Source organism: Apium graveolens, chromosome 9, assembly GCF_009905375.1.
Source record: "Apium graveolens cultivar Ventura chromosome 9, ASM990537v1, whole genome shotgun sequence".
Lineage (NCBI taxonomy): Eukaryota > Viridiplantae > Streptophyta > Magnoliopsida > Apiales > Apiaceae > Apium > Apium graveolens.
This window is the reverse complement of record NC_133655.1, coordinates 141,906,217-141,917,017: the sequence shown is the minus strand read 5'-3', so window position 1 is coordinate 141,917,017 and position 10,801 is coordinate 141,906,217.

Here is a 10,801-nt window from a genome sequence, read left to right as displayed (position 1 = left end):
TCTTATCTTCATCAAATATGTTCTTTAATTAAAATTCATTAAATACTAATTGTTATCTGATGTGGATCTTTAAACTTTGATAGTGTTTTGAATGTTCTGTGACTATTCAATCCAATGAGGATAACTTTGCTAGATGCTGACCTAGTAGTCTTTAACATACTAGAAATCCCATGTTTGAATTAGTTATTTATGTGGAAACTCATTAACACAAGCAAATTCTGATTTTGAGCTTAGTCAACTTTACTTTGTGTATCTTATTACTAAGTCACAAACTAGATTCTTGCTTCTTATCTGTCAAATTCTGATGTCAATAAATCTTAAGGATTAACTAAATGCTGATAAGCCTCACTTATCAAAAGAAAAGAAAAGAAAAGAAAAGAAAAGAAAAGAAAAGTCAGGTACTCCTTTGAGATCTAAAGTAAATATGTGGAAGGGAAGACCCAAGTGCATTGCTGATATTAAGTAATATGCATTAGAAAAGCAAATAAATTTTCTTGGTGACTTTTCACATTCTCTGATTACTGGAGAAATACTATGACAACAGCATAAATTCTGATAAGCAGTCGTGACTCACTTACACTGAGAAGCCAATATAAAAAGGAATTTCAAAAGATGCATAAAATGAGCACAAACAGTTGAGGTGGACTCTTGCATAAATTTGTTCTATAGTAGAATTCATGATTAATGACAGATTTTAAGCACTTTTCTTAGTTAAGCCTTATTTCTAAGATGTACTGAAGTTTATCAGACTTTAATCTTTATCTGATATCCTGCTGAATGCACACACTTTCACTCCATATGAATGATGAAAATTACTGTGGTGATTAAGTTATTTTTGACAAACAGTTAAGTGTCATTTGCATGAATTCTGAGGACAAGTTCTGATGGAAGTTCTGATGATTAAACTATGAAGAAAACAAGTCAGTATTTGTATGAAGAATCACAGAAAAAGATATTCACTTTTTGAGTACAAAAGCCATATTCTGATGATTGTTAAAATCTGATATAAGTTTAAGTTCTGATATTAAATCCTGATGGAATCCTTGATGCTTACGTGGCATTATTCTTTACTTGACTTATTTGTGGTAAAAACTGAAACAACCATATTTAAATCAGAATATATTTGGGTAAGATAAAAACAGTCATAATCATTATAAGTTAGTGGTAAACATGTTTGTCCTGAAAAACTACATGTGTACGGTAATTATTGCTTATTTTACGTGCCCATTAACTTCTCCTTTAATTTTTTTTTACTGACTGTTCACACGTTTCCAGGTGTAAAGTGTATCCCATGCTTCAAAAATATAACCGTTGAGTGGAGAGAGTATATATATGGGAGTTAAAAGATTTTCTAATCTTTTACTTACTTTTCAATTCTTAATCTCTTTTATTCTCTCTCTCCCTCTCTAATATTTTCTGAAGCATTTTCTTTCAGGACTTTTATCAAACATCTTGCAAACACTATCTTTCTCACTTAATTTCTACAAAGATGGCACCAAAAGACTTGATTTTTAATGGAGCTAAGTTTGTTCCTAACAACTACTCGTCTATTCTTAGCAAGACTGAAGCTCCATCAGAACTTCACTTTATTCATGATTTCCTTGCTAATTCTGATATTGGGTATGCTTTGACCCAACCTGAAGTAATCTCTGGAACCCAAGTGCTAGAGTTTTGGAGAAGTGTAATTTATGATGATGGAGGTGCTCAAAGGTCCCTAAGTATTATCTTTATAACAGGGGAGGATGAGCATGTCGTGACTTTGGCTACAGTTCGTCAAGCATTGCAGCTGCTTGAGAACTACGCTTATACAACTGTTGAGGAGCTAGTTCTTCAAAATATGATGGCCAGTCTGGGGTATGAAAAGACCTTGGCAAAGCTGGGTCAATTGAAGAGATCCAACATAAGGAGGGAATGTAGTTTCTTCTTTGACTACATTACAAAGACCTTCGCCAACAAATGTTCTAATTTCCATGCAATCCCCATACTTAGTCAACAAATCGGGTATGCTCTCATTAATCAAACTAATTCTAATTATGCAAGTGCTATTTTAGGCTTTATTGGGGATATGATGACAGAAGATAGGAATACTGTCTATTTTTCTAGATTCTGTCAGCTTATCTATAGTGTTTGTTGTTCTGATAAGCCCCAATTAGCTAGTGAATCACTTTCACCATTCAGACTAGCTAAAAGAGCTTTTAATGACTTATTATCTACTGATAATAAAAAGGCTGTGTTAAGACCCCTCCAAATTCCTTTATTTGTCAAACAAGACTTAATAACGTATGATCCAGTTACATACACTGCACTATATCCTGATGTCCAACCATCTGAACCTCAACCATTCAAACTTCTCAACCATAACCAAAATCTTCCATCAGGACATCTGTCAAACCATCAACTCAATCATCTCAACCTGAATCATCAGCACATACCATCAGATCTTCATCTTCCAGGCCAAAGAGGACAAAGTCTGTTCCTCAACCTCCACAAAAGTGAAGGAAGTTGATTCTCAAAGATGAATCTGATAGTGAAGAGGAAACAGTTGAAGCACGGGTTCATGCATCAGAACCTGTGATAGTTGGAGATGAGAATGTTACTTCTCAGAAAGAAACTACAGCTCAAAGTTCCGATACTTTGAAGAGGAAGTCTGTAAGTTCTGAAGCTGCTAAAGCAACCCCTTCACTGGAAAGGAGACTAAAGAAAATGAGGGCAGAAAGGTACAAGGCCAAGCCTATATCTGAGGATTCAACTGAAGCTGAGGAAGGGGATCAGGAATCTCTGATCTCATCAGAACCTGTGGTAATTGAAGCTCTTCCATTCCCTACTCAAGCTCAGAATATTGCGTCAACACCTCATGTCTCTCCTATTAAAGCTACAGATGATGCTGAAGAACAAACTACAACTTCTGAAATAGATATTCATAATTTGAATATACCAAATGTTCTTTATCTGGATGTTCCATCTAAAGACGCTCAGCAATCTCCAACTCATTTTCCAATTTTAAATGCTGAGATACCATCTACATCAACCACACCAGCTCTGGAGATAAATTCTGATGTTCAGAATTTAAATGAAGCTATTCCTGAATCTCCAGTTGCTTCACACACTGTTGTGCTGTTAGAACATAATGAGTCTTCCTCAAGTTCTGAAGATAATGTTTCCGTTGAGACTCCAGTTCCCATTCTAGGAAAGGAAGAACTAGTGAAGAAATTTGTTGAACAGGAAGCACCTATTCCTTGGGAGGATACTCACAGAGGTGTGGAGTGGAATGACACTGATTTCATTCCAAGTCCAACGTTTTGACAGAGCATATTGCTAAAGCTAATGAGTTGCTCACAAATGCTGATTTAAAGACACAACTTAAGATCACTGCTCTTTCTACCAAACATCTTCAAGGTCTACATTCTTCTACTCATGAGAAGGTTGATAAACTAAAGGAATATGCTGATAAGCTAGATCTACAGATCAATCTTGACAAGAACAGATATATCAGACCTAATCTTGAGAAAATTGAAGCCATTGAGAAGATTCAAGAGAAGCAACAGGCACAAATTGCTGAGGTCCTGGCTAACCAAGTTTCTCAGAAAGCTCAATTGGAAGAAATCCAATCTTCAGTTGAACTTCTTCTTTCTCTCTTACTTCCTGATGATGCCAAAAAGGGGGTAAAGGTAGTTAAGTCCCAATGTTCACCTACTCAAATACTGAAGAAAAAGGATGATAAGGTGATGACCAGGGAAACTCTTATAAGAGTAGAGGTCAAGGAAAAGTTCAAGGAAAATCTTCTACACAGAACATGTCAAGTTCTGATGTTGTGAATGCTAAAAGTCTGAAGTCAAGTACTGATAAGCAAAGTCTGATGTCAAGTTCTGATATTCTAATTCAGTCAGGATCTAAAGACTCTCAGAAGTTTTTACAAACTCTGAAGCTAAAAGGGAAGCAGACTACTGTTTATTACAAAAATCCTAAAATCCAGACACTTGATGAGGAGATAGCTAGACGAGTATTTCTGAAATAAAATCCAGGAATGGATTTGGAAACTCTCAAGGAGGAAGAATCTAGATTTGCAGCTGAGAAGACAAATCTTAAGTCTAAAGCTTCTGATGCAAAAAAATCTCCAAGGCCTAAGGAAAAAGGCATTGCGATCAGGGAAAAGTCAAATTCTGAGACTTCAAAGTCCAAGACTAGATCACAAACTGAGATTGATCCTAAGTCAAAAGGAAAAGAAAAGGTTAGTGAACCTTTAAAGATTGAGAAAAAGATAAGTTCTTCCATTCCAGTCTATCAAACTACAATGCATGATGATGATTTTATAGAAGATGAAACTGTTCAAATTCTGAAGAGAAGAAAGATAATTGAAGAATCTAAAACAAACTCTGACACTGCTCAAGTTGTTCAGAATGAAGAACAACAAGTTACAGAAAAAACATCAAATTCTGATCAAGTTAATTTGGAAAAGATGACAATTACTGATAAGAAGAAGTTGTTATGGAAGAAAGCTACTCCAGTTGAACCAAAATCCAATCTTATGATGAATCAGCTCGCAACATTTGGGTTGAAATCCAAGCAACCTAGAGATAAGGCTGGATTAGCTTCTGATGAAGAAAAGATACAAACAGGAGTAGAAGTTACTCTAAGAGATCCTTTCATGTTGACAGACAAACCATATGAACAAATCAAATAAAAGCACCTTGACAAAGTGTCGTCTGCTCAAATTGTGATAGATGCTCATGATAAGGATAATCTAAAGGAGAAATTGATTTTATTTCTCAATGATGGATTAACTTACAGACTAGCTGATACTGATGTGCTAAAGAAGTCTGTCAGAGAACTTCAACATATTCACTATCTTCTGGAAGTAAAATCTGATGTTACAAGAAGATGGTCAGAATACATTTTGAACGCTATAAGAGATTTATTCAGAATCTCTGGTACAAAGACTTCTCAGTATATTCCAATGATTACTGAAAGTGATGGAAGAGAAATTCCTATGCTGAAGAATTCTGCTAAAGTGGAAGTTATTCTGAAAGGAAAATGCTTATGTTATATTGAAAACTCTTCACATCCTAGAGTTATCAGACTTGGTGATGGACTTGAAAGAATATCAATTCAAGCTCTCAGAACATCCATTTATCAAATTGGTGATAGTAAAGATGAAGAACTGATGCAGGTCAAAGCACAGTTAGTTGAAGTTCTGAGAAAAGCTGACGACAAGCTGGTAAGAGATTTTGTTAAGAATCATTATGGATTCAGATTGATCCAGTGAAGTTGGTAAAGCTACAAGGACTCTAAGTTGTAGTTAATAGTCTTATTAAACTCTCATTGCATTTGAACTTAAATATTTTTGACATCATCAAATCTATTAACTTGTATATTTTTGTATAATTTACAAGTTGGGGGAGATTGTTAGATATATTTGAGATGTCATGTCTAATATGTTTCATGTTTAGTTTTAAGATCTTAACAAACAGGAAATATCAGTACTTACTGGAATCAGTACTTACTGGAAGTCAGAACTTAAGGATATCAGAACTTAGATTATCAGAAGATAAATATCAGAAGATGGATATCAGAACTTAAGTACGGGAGGACTAACAGTTAAGGAAGGAAGCTGATTTACACGAAAGAAGATCAAGACTAATACAAAAGAAGATATGCATGGAAAGAGTTAGAAGATAAGAAGACTTGTATAAGATATATGATTGATATATTTTAGGAGACAAAATTATATTCCATATCAATTAGAAGTTATCTTGTAACTGTGTACTATATAAACACAGACATAGGTTTACACTATATGTGTTATCATTATCGAGAAGATCATACATTGTAACCTAGCACCTCTCGTGATATTTATTCATCACTGAAAGAGAACAGTTCCATTGTAACAGAGTTTATTATATCGAATATATCTGTTTACTGTTACCTGTGTTCGAAATTGATTTGATTATATTCTACACTGTATTCAACCCCCTTCTACAGTGTTGTGTGACCTAACACTAGTATTGCTAAAGGTATTCCCTTGGAAAGGATTAATGAGGTTCGGAAAAAAAGGAATGCTAAGTCCACGATTTATTAGACCCTTGGAGATATTAAGACGTATTGGGAAGTTAGCATATGAGCTAGCCCTACCCTTGAACCTGTAGCAAGTTCATAACGTGTTTCACGTATCAATATTAAGGAAGAATAATCCGAATGTCGGACATATAGAAGAATACGAGCGCATAGATATACAACCAGACTTGACCTATATGGAGCAACCAGTAAGGGTTATGGATTGAAAGGAGCAAGTGCTTAGGAACAGGGTTATCAGACTAATCAGAGTTTTATGGTAAAATCACAATATGGGAAAAAATTGATTTGAGAGTTAGAGAGCGCAATGATAGAAAAGCATTCCCAACTGTTTTCTATCTGATTCCGGGACAGAATCCTTTTAAGGAGGGGAGACTGTAATAACCCTAATTTTTGGAAATATTTGAAACCCTGATGAATAGTAACTTTTTGCTGATGATGCTGATTAAGGAAAATTATCAAACCACACTATATAGGAATACTATTATGGAAATTCTGAGATCGTATTAGTATTCCATAAAGTAAATGAGTGTACGTAAAGGTCATCAATATTCATATTCGAAGACTTTGGTTTTTCCCGAAAATCCACCAGATACCGAAAGGATTTTTATTTAAGGATTATAGTAGAGGATCATTAAAGGAATATAAGATATTAATAAAGGTTCAGGGAAGCCCAAGTAATAAAATCCCGGATATGATCCCTCAAACTATTAACGAGAACTAGAGTTAAGTGGACCATAAACCAAATAAGTGACCAAGAGACAAGCTTGTATAAGAAGCTAAGGATTATGACATCATCAAACCACAAGGAAGAGACATGTGTTAAAAGGATGACATATGTTTGATGATGCAAGTATGGTGAAAAGATATTTAGCTAAGATTGAATTATGGCCAAGTATTGGAACCTTGGTTAATTAAATCAAGGTTAAATTAACCAAGAAAATAAAAACAACACACAAATTAATTAAGCAAGGATCAAAGAAGCATTCACTCCCATTTCTTCCCTTTTTGCTTCGACTTTTTCATGAAAAGGCAAGAAGAAGAAAATCAAAACTCAAGCTTCACTCCATCATAAATCAAGAGGTTTGTTTCATTGGATTCCATATTTCATAACTTAGATGAGCCATAAGTTTGAGGTCAATATTCCATGTTTAACATAGCTAATCAATTCATCAAAGTTCTTGATGAATAGTATCTTCAAGAAACTAACTTTGTGTTTTCTTGATTTTTTGTGAGATCCAAGCTTGTTTAAGGTTAGATCAAGGCTCCCTAAGGCTTCCTAGCAACTTATTACCCACTAAGGAAGGTATAAATTTCAAACCTTAGCCTTTACTTTACTTGTTAGTAAGTTTAATAGTTGTTTTTGTGAATGAGAAGCATGGATTATGATTATTAGTAGTTTGGTTTGATTTGGAAGTAATTTGGTAATTGAATCTTGATTATAGTTTATAGGTCTTGATGGTGGTTGTTTGAGTTGGAAAAACTTTGAGAATATGGACTGATGTGGTATGTTTTAGATGAGGTTTTGTTGTATTGATGATTATGGGTTGTTTGGCGGTTAATTGGAGTAGTATGAAAATCGGTAATCGCGTAAACATAGTCATCGTAATGCCCATTTTTATTCAACTGTTTGTACTTAGTGTTCGGGACATAAATCTCACTGACCAATCTACAACCTTGCCATTTTAGTTAGATCGTGTCGTATGCTTCGTTTTGGTATGTGGTTCGCTTAGATCCAATGTACGGTTTAGGAGAAACGACCTTTTAAAGTAACGGCGTTTCACGAATGAACCATTACCCCTCGCTTTACTTTGAAACCTTGATTAAGGTCTTTAAATGACTAATTGGAGTATGAAACAATTATGTAAGATTAATTGGTTAGTTGGTAGAGTATTCGCGAAAGAGTTGCCTTAAAATTCATAACGGTTAATTTATTAAAATTAGTGGAGCCGAGGGTACGTGAGCGATTAATGCAAATCATTAAGCGTATAAGCGACCGTAAGCGACCGTTAGGGTATGAGTGAGTTTTGACTAGTTTCTTAAGCGACCGTGGTCTAATTCCGGCTTATATTTTTGTTCATAGGTTACCGGACCCACTCTAAGCTTAAGTCTACCCCGGAACACTCAGGCAAGTTTTCTACCTGTATAACTGTTGTTGTGATATATATATGTATATGCATTATCTTGTGATAAGTGCATGATTGTTATTAGCAAATCTTGCGATATATTGGAGCATGTTGATGTGATATATATGCATGCCTGTTTCTTAATCTTGATATCTTATTGTTGATTCAATTGTTATAAACTACATAATACCTATGCTAGAGATAGGAATTATTTGCGTATACCCTTGATATAGGGGACCCAAAGTTTAACATTTTTCTAAACCGGGAGGTGAGGTTCCTGTGATGCCCTCCAAACCCGGGTCAGAAGTATGTAGCTCACAACACACACACCACAGTATATAAACCTGTATATAAAATATTATATACATTGACCCTTCTTTACATAACTACGAATCGCAACTGGTTAAAGTATGAAAACCAGCCACAACCTTAACTTTTATTACATCGTACCAAATCCCAACTAATTCAACTTACAATTGCTAATGATATCGTACTTACAATCTTGCATAACTCATCTACAATATAAAGCTTTTGCTAGCTCGATCCACCTTAACCTGGAATCCTAGCTCGCACATTGGACTGGGGAATCCTCGATACCAACAATTTCCTTTTCAACTATTAAAAACATAAAAAGGTTTGCAAGAGTGAGCTAACTAGCTCAGCAAGTCATAATAGCAATAACCGAGGTTAAACAATAATCAATTGAAATGATTCATAAGAATCAAGTTTCTGTATAAGCAATGACTAGAATTGGATATTCACTTTTCATTTTAAAAACCAAGGTTAGGCTGCTGATCAGTCACACACTAACCCCGAGCAAGGCTCCCAACTTTGCTCTATATACTGGATCCAAGGCACGCATTGGCCTATTATGACCACGAATCTGGTCCAACCACGAATCTGGTCCATATTTATAAAACCATCCAATTCTAAAACAATTCAATATGATAACCAGTGTAATTCAATAAGCTGAATCATAAAGAATATTTATCTTGAAGCATAGGGTGTTTCACAATACCATGAGGGTATAACAAGGAATTTTTTAAAAAAAGATTGGCTTTCAATCAAGGAAAGAATTAGAAAGTAGAGTACCAAGGGTGGAAGGGTTACAAGGATTGGTCTTCTGTTAAACAAGGAATAAGGGTTGATGTGTCAAGTTATTCAATATCATAAATCAGTATGTGGTAGATATGTATTTGTGGAGTAGCAGCGTATGTGTTTGGCTCGTATATGAGAATTCAACAATCAATGGTTTATAAAGAATAAGGCTTATGGCTCAAGATCAATAAGAATCAGGGTTAAAGGTTAAATAGTTTAAAGCGCTTGCAATATAAAACAAGAGTTATTTTGAATAATTGCAACGTGTTATGAGAAAGTTCGAAAATATTTGCAATATATCTTGAAGAAAGGTTCAGAAGTAATTGCCTTATCATAGATGATTTCCAACTTTACTTGTACTCATCTAACAGTTTTACTCATCAATCATTTTCCTTTCTTTTTATATGTCTTGCTTCTATTCATCAATCACTTGCCTTCTCTTTCTACGCTTTAGTTCTATTTACATATCACTGGCTTCCTTTTTCTATGCCTCGCTTACTCTGCTAGGCATCACAAGCATCTTTCAATATTCAATCTCATATTATTCTAATCATCACATAGACATCATAAGCTTTTATCTACCCTTCGTTTCACCCAAATCTGATTTACGGATTAAAAGTTATGACTAAAACAGTCAAACAATAACCACATAGGCATATAACATATTAATCAGATAGCACGTAGCACATAACAAGCAAGATATTCGATCAAAATAATTTTTCAAAAAAGATTCGGGGTCAAAATGATTTTCCAGGTATTTAATACGACTTTTGAATATTTTTCGGAATTTAAACGGGACTCCGAATCATTTTATAATTAAATAATAGGGTTCGAACACCCGAATATGACTTTAAAATAATTTTATAATAATTATCGAGCCTTGAAAATAATTTAAAATAATATTTTAAAGTTCGAAACTATTTTTTTTAGAATTTTTAAATCAAAAATAAATAATTAAATCCAATTATTAAATCAATTAAAATTAATTTAAATTAATTAAATTAATTAATCAATTAATATCAAATTAATTGATTAATTAAAATAATTAAAAACTAATTAAAATTAATTAATAAAATAAATCAGATTTATTTTTAAGTAAATAAATAATTAAAAGAATTTTCTGAATTATAAAAATTTAAATAAATATTTTGGAATTAAATTAATAATTCAAAGAAATTTTTAGAATAAAAGAATTAGATTTTTGATTTATTTTTAAAACAAAAATTAGAAACAAGTTTTAGGAAATCACACTTGGCTTTTACAGATCAAAACCGGGTCGGTTAATTTGGTAAACGGGTCGGGAAGAAAACCCAGAACCTGGCCGGATGAACTGCAGATTCCGGTGGCCGGAGAGTTTCCTGGCAGGGCTCCGACAACGATCAAAACCTGATCGTTTGGCCTGATTCCGTTGTGGTTTGTACTATAAACTCTTCCAGGAAGCCATTAGCATCATTCAACACAACAGAAAACGATTCCAACACAAAATCCGGCGAAAATCGCCATTAAAA